The sequence below is a fragment of the Micromys minutus genome, assembly GCF_963924665.1.
Source record: "Micromys minutus genome assembly, chromosome: 16".
NCBI lineage: Eukaryota > Metazoa > Chordata > Mammalia > Rodentia > Muridae > Micromys > Micromys minutus.
In genome coordinates, this window is record NC_137985.1 from 16,605,273 (window position 1) to 16,612,216 (window position 6,944).

Genomic DNA, 6,944 nt, shown 5'->3' on the forward strand with positions numbered 1-6,944 from the left:
TCTCAAAAAAGATGCAACAACTACCCACATAATACGTATCAGAACAACGTAACACTTTGCTCTAACACAGAGCCTATGGAAGGCGGAATCACAACTTTATATGGCGCGGTCCCCTCCATACAACCTGAGTGGGAACAGAATACATGTGAAACTGACTCCACACAAAGAATTCCAGGAACCTAGATTTTTGACTCCAGGGACAGCATTCCTCGGGACACACTAGAAATGAGACTGTCACCCAGTCATTTGAACTCTGTCTAGAACCAAACACCTGATCAAAAAGCAAAAGGACACTAACGTACTGGCTACAGCGATTGTTTCCAAATACAAAGAGAAAGTAGGATACAGTAATATATTCTGAGCAAAGAGTTTGGAGTCTTATGTACTTTCATGATGCATGAAAGTGGAAACTCAAAAAACAACAAAGGAAAGGGGCTGCAGAGGCGGACCCATGGTGAAGGATGCACCTGCACAGAACCACAATTCCCAGCACCCATGCTGACAGCTCACAACTGCCTAGACTTTCAACCACATGGAGATCCAACTCCTTTGGCCTTTGGAGACAGACAGACAGATATAAACACACACTTAAAAATCTATTAAAAGGAGAAAGAGAGGGTCTGGAGAGATGGCTCAGTGGTTAAGAGCACTGAGTGCTCTTCCAGAGGTCCTAAGTTCAATTCCCAGCAACCACATGGTGGCTCACAACTATCTATATGGGATCTGATGCCCTCTTCTGGTGTGTCTAAAAAGAGCTACAGTGCACTCACATAAAATAAATAAATCTTGAGAGAGAGAGAGAGAGAGAGAAGAGAGAGAGAGAGGGAGAGAGAGAGAGAATGGAAGTCACTCTGAGGATGAAGTGTGTTCTGTCAGGTATATAACCCAGAACAGTGTTCTTGCTGAGGGAAAATATGGAAACATTAACTGTTTTGCTGGAAAGTCAACCTCAGAGGGAGGGAAAGGAAGGTAAAAAGCTAGGGGTAGTACCATACATCTGTAGTCCTAACAACTGGGAAACTGAGGCAAGAGGATATGGAATTGAAGGCCAGCTTGGGCTGCAGTTTGAGGCTAGCCTAAGCTACATGAGAGGACCTACAGTCATTTCCCACTGGACTGTAATAACTGTGCAAACATCCAATCTCCTTTCCATTTGTTTAATAATTTTTAAAATTCCTTTTGAAAGTCTCCTTATATAACCCATGTTGACCTTACACTCAAAATCCTACCTCTGTGAGATTCGGCTTGAATTCAGCCCCCAGAATCCTTTCCGGTACTGAAGCCTCCCACTGAGACAGCCAGCCCTCTTTTTTACTTCTGTTGAAACAAGGACTCACTACACCACTGATCAGGCTGTCCTTGAATTCACTTTATAACCCTTAGTGGCTTTGAGTTTGCTTCCCCTGACTTCCCAGTAGCAAGGATTACAGGCCAGAGCTACCGTCCTAACTCTAATTTAATCTCTGGATAACAATGCTATTCACCCAGAACGTGTGTGACTGTGAGGACTGGTGGATACGGCCTGTGATGGTGACATCATGTCTACTGGGCACTGTTCCTCCTTGATTTGGGGAAGACTTACAACTTCCTTTGTATGGTCTTAGAATAGAGACTTGATTAATTACTTTTACAAATGTCAAATACCTATAAAAGAGCTCATCAACCACACTGTGGACTGTTGCAGTTCGCCTCAAGTTCTTCTTCAACACATGCTGTACACTAGCTCTTTCCCCTTCCATCTCTGCTACTTGCTACATAGCTCAAATCGGTCTTGGACCTAAGTTCTACCGCCCTCACCTCTCAAGTGCTAGTTACAGGTGTCTAGTAACATACTCAGTCATGTGACATTTTAAATAAATGTTAAACTTATTAGGCACTAATTAATAAGGATGCACATGTTCTCCCATTCTTTTTTTATTCATCCCTCTCCCCCCTCGCCACCCCGAAACGGGGTTTCTATATAACCCTACCTGTCCTGGAACTCGAGCTGAAGGCCAGATGGACCTTGAACTCAGAGATCTGCCTGCTTTTGCATACCAAGTGCCAGAATCAAAGGTGTGCACCACCACTGCCTGGCCTCTCTTTATATTTTACCTTTATTTTTTAAAGATTTATTTTATATGAGAACTGTAGCTATCTTCAGACACACCAGAAGAGGCCATCAGATCCCATTAGATGGTTGTGAGCCACCATGTGGTTTCTGGGAGTTGAACTCAGGACCTCTGGAAGAGCAATCAGTGCTCTTAACCGCTGAGCCATGTCTCCAGCCCTCTCTTTATTTTTTTTAAACAAGTGTTTTCTAATAAAGTCAGAATCCAGATCTGACTGGGGTAGGCATCCTTGTGTAGAGACAGGAGTTGCTTACTGTTCAGTGAGTGGCACTGGTTTAGTATTCAGAGCCCAAGGGTAGAAAATGGAGATGTCAAAGAAATTCATCTGTGTGTGGAATGTACTATGGATCTGTCCCTACAATTTGGTAGGATGACTCTCCTGCCTCCACCTACTGAGTCCAGGATTACAGAAATACATATCATAGTCAAGTTTATGCAGAACTAGAGATGGAACCCAGGGTATCCTACATTCTAGGCAAGTACTCTGCCAACTAAACCGTATCTCCAGCTCCCACAGTAGTTTCTAACTGAACAGAATTTTAAATAGTTGAGGACTTTTAATATGCACATTTGAAAATTTAGCAGATTCTACCAACAGTTCAAATTATATCGTCACTAAACTCTGTCACCAGCAGTATATGTAAAACCTTATCAACTGTATGATAATTCCTCTTTCGGTGGAAGGGGGTGTGGTTGGATATTCTGAGACAAGGTCTCCTGTAGCACAGGCTTACCTAGAACTCAATATGTAGCTCAGGTTGGCCTCGAACTCAAGTTCCTTCTGCCCCCCCCCAATACTGGGATTATAGGTATGCCTGGTTTTCTGCCCTTTTTCTTTTCTCTTCTTTCTTTCTTTCTTTTTTTTTTTTTCGATTCATCTGATACCATCAACTTTTAATTTACTTAAAGGTAAATACAGAACATGAACATCGTCAAGCCAAAGTATCCCAGATGTTTTCAGATACGCCACACGGGCAGGTGAGTCTTCTGGTCATTTACCCCTGGAGTGGCTCCAACTCGTTTGGTAGCTGTAAGTAGTCACACTGGACTGGTTCCTCCTGTAAGCAGAACTAGAACATTCCCCCAGGGAAATTGAGTCCCAGTTTGGATTAGGAAACCCAAAGCAGTCTAAAAACACTCCAAGAGGTTTTGCCTATTTAGGAACACAAACATCCCCTACGATTAATAACTAACACAGGTGAATTTTCTATCCTGTCTTGTTTTGTTAGTTATTTTGAGTATTTCACCAGCATGTCCTGTCTGTCTGTGCACCACTTGTATGCCTGCTGCCCATGGAAACCACAAGAGGGCACTGGATTCCCTGGAACTGGAGTTACAAATGGTTGTGAGCTGCCATGTGGATGTTAGAAACCAAAGTCAAGTCCTCTGCAAGAGCAGCCGGTGCTCTCAGACACTGAGCCGCCTTGCTTATTTATGTCTTGCTATGTAGTCCTGAGGGGCCTCAAGCTTGCAAGGACACTCCTGCCTCTGTCTCCAGTACCCATTTGCTGGCGTAAGAGTTTGTGAGCCACCCGAGAAAATGAGTGAGATGACTGTCAACCCTGGGGTTAACTCTTGCCACCGCTTACCATGCTCCCCCACCTCCGACGCCCTTCTCTTTCACGGTGGTTATTCCTGTGCCCTGCCATTCCATCAACTCAGAACTCACATCTAAGTATGGTCAAAATACATCATGCCAATTATTAAAATGGCATAATACGCCGATTATTTTATATAATCAACACTGTCAAATAAGAAGGTACATGGAACATCTGTGCTGGGAGCCAGGGGGAGGACAAAGAAGAGGAGGAGAAAGAGGAGGAGGACAAAAGAAGAGGAAAAGAAAGCAGGATTAGCCACCCCAGGCCCAGCCCCTGAGAAATGGCTGAGTATGTAAAGGCATTGCCACCAAGCCTAAACACCTAAAGTTCCCTAAGTTCAATTCCTGGGACCTACATGCTGAAAGCAAAGAATGGACTCCTGACACACACCCCAAGATATACACGCTCTCTCTCTCTCTCTCTCTCTCTCTCTCTCTCTCACACACACACACACACACACACACACCTTACTTTCGTGTACTCACATGTAACAAGAGTGTAATAAACTTCCAAAGTAGAGTGTATTAACTTCCAAAGCCCTGATCAATTTCTAATATATTTATCCAGTACAGTAAGTCAGGCTTAAGCTGTATTTTTTTCACACTACCTCCCCTTCACTGTTGTGCTGAAGATGAGACCAGAGGCCTCACACATTCTAAGCAAGAGCTATACCACTTTACTCAGTAACCCAGGCACCAGTTAGTCTACAGAGGAAAGAAAAATCAAAAATGGAGAAAAATGCCAACAGAAACAAACCATCAAAAGATAGAAATGGGGGAAACACACACTTCCTTAACAAGTTACTATAATAAACAACAGGACCCACCCTAGGTTCAAAGATCCTAAAACGACATCTGAAAATTTCAATGTAAGAACCTTAAAGGGAGGATTGAAGACTTACCGGTTAAAAGTACAAACTGCTCTTGCTGAACCAGAGATCTGGTTCCCAGCACCACACCAGGTGGCTCACAACACAACCTCCCGTACTCCAGCTCTAGGGATCCAAAGGCCTTTTGTGTTACCCCAGGGCACTGCACTCAAGGGTGTAAACCCACCCCCAATACATAAACATCTAATTTTTTTAAATTAACAATTTAAAATATCAAACAACAAAATGCCTTAAAGAGGTCTGGGTTTATAACTCAGAGGTAGTGAGCTTACCAAACATGCACAAAGCCCTAGATTAAATCCTCACTATTAGGGAAAAAAAAACTTTGAGAAGATCTTAGATGCCAAAACACCCCAAAACCTAACTTATAATAATGAAGTAGTCTGATTTCACACAAAGAAGACATTAGATAACATTATTGTTTTTAATTATCTTGGCTGAAAGATCAGTATGAAGGTCTTACTGGGTCAGTATCTTCATTTATTTTAGAAAATGTATTACACCATTATGTGAAAGTATCATGCCTGAAATTCTCAACTTATTCTCAAGCAGTTCAACATAAACTCTATTTTACTTTTCCTTGGAAAAACCAAACAGTTCAATCAGTACTAACCTAACAAAGCCTCCATTTTTTAAGTCTGCAAGGAGGCACCGGCCTACAACACTCAGACAATAGCTAACTATTTGGGCTAGGGTGTAGCTCAGCGGGAGAGTGCTTAGCATCATGAGGCTCTGAGTTGCACCCCCAGCATCAAATAAAGAGTAACTTAGTCTCCATACTTTTCTTCCACACAAAGACCCGGGTCTTTGTACGTTTATATTTACAAACAGATAAATGCACCCTGCAAAAGTCGACAACGAAGTTGCCTTTAAAAAAAAAAAATCCAGAATGCAATGTGTCTCAGGTAAACATGTCCCACGAAAGCGAAATAATCGGATAAAGCAATCCTTTCCACTCACACACACACAAAAAGAAAAACAAGAGGAAAAGGCTGTCCTCACCCACCTTTCAGCCAAAGCTCGGCTGCAGCACACAGAATCGCCCGGTCCAAGAATAGAAAATGCAGCGTCTCGATGTGATGCCAATGGCGGAAAGACTATTCGTTCTGGGGAGGAAAACGAGTCCACGAAGGTTACTTTACACGGGCTTTAGAAGAAAGGTGGATGCAAACAGCTCAGGGCTGAGTCGTGATGCGCACTCGGGCCGCGGCACCTGGAAAGGCTGCGGAGCCCGGGAAGCCGCGGGACCCCGCCGCACAGCTTGTCTCCCCGCAGAGGCCCACCGAGTCCTCGCCCTCCCCGGGCCGCCCCCGCATCTCCTCACCGAATCCTCACCGAGCTGCGTGGAGAGCCCTCGGACAAACGCCGAGGTCTCAGCGCTCGGAGAAAAGGGGGGGCCCTGCTCGTGACGTCACTTCCATTTCCGGCCGGGAGTTCTCGGCCACGTTGGAGCTCTTCAGGCTGGAGAGAAAAACTTGCTTGTTCCCGCGTCCCCGCAGTCGCACCCTTTTTCGGGTGGGCTCATAAGGGGAGTTGAGACTAGAAAAGAGCCGAGAGGTCGAGGTCAGAAGCGAGACCTTGAAGTGGGGAGCAGGGCGGGGGCGGGGCGAGAGGCGGGACCAGGCCGGGGTGCGCCTTGGTTGATGGCGGACCGGTGGGGCGAGGATGGGGGTGGGGACGCCCCGGTGGAGATGCTGCTGACAAAAGCTTTTCCCTCCCGCCTCTCCCTCACGCTCGCGGTGCCCTTAGCCATGTTGTACAATCTGCCAAGCCAGGAAAAATGATCCGTTTGGTCCATTCAGTTACCGCTGTCTCAGGCACCTTTATGTCGACCTGCCTTTGTGTGTCTCTGGACACTGCTATCACCTCAGTCGTTGATTCCGCCATGTGTTTAGGATAAAAATACGACTCCACCATCACCACCCGGGGCTCAGTTGGGAGAGCCCCTGCCTAGCAGCACGAAGCCCTGGGATCCATCTCCAGTATCCTACATGGTACACGCGTGCTTGGGAGATGTAGATGAGGTTCAAGGCCAGCCTTGGCTACATAGTAAATTCAGGGCCAGCCCGCCTGGGATACATGAAAGCCTGTATCCAAAATGCTTAGTTCCTAACATTTTTTTTTCTGACTTTTGGTGATAGTGGGTGTGTGTGTGCATGTGTTTAACAGAAGAAGCAGGCACATACGTGGCAAAGTTGTCAGGGGGGCAACTTTCAGGAGTCAGTTCTCCTACTGTGGGTTTCAGGATACAAGTCAGCATCTTTAACCCACTGAGCCAGCTTTTTGGCCCAAACGACTTACTTTTTAGAGGCAGTTTAATAACTTGGGTAATTTCTATTTTGG

General features: G+C 45.3%; 1 protein-coding gene across 2 annotated transcripts in view; it reads right to left on the minus strand.

Moving 5' to 3' along the window:
- The window catches only part of LOC308430744 (uncharacterized protein), a 25,237-nt gene extending 19,252 nt beyond the window's left edge, over positions 1 to 5,985 (minus strand). Inside the window, exons 1-2 of one of the 2 annotated variants that reach the window (XM_080930023.1) lie at positions 5,926 to 5,985; positions 5,608 to 5,707 (exon numbers count right to left, since the gene is read on the minus strand). The gene's annotated coding sequence lies outside the window, so the exon portion shown is untranslated. The remainder of the gene's footprint in view (positions 1 to 5,607; positions 5,708 to 5,925) is intronic. The other variant, XM_080930022.1, reaches the window with a different exon arrangement.
- Positions 5,986 to 6,944: the final 959 nt, after the last annotated feature.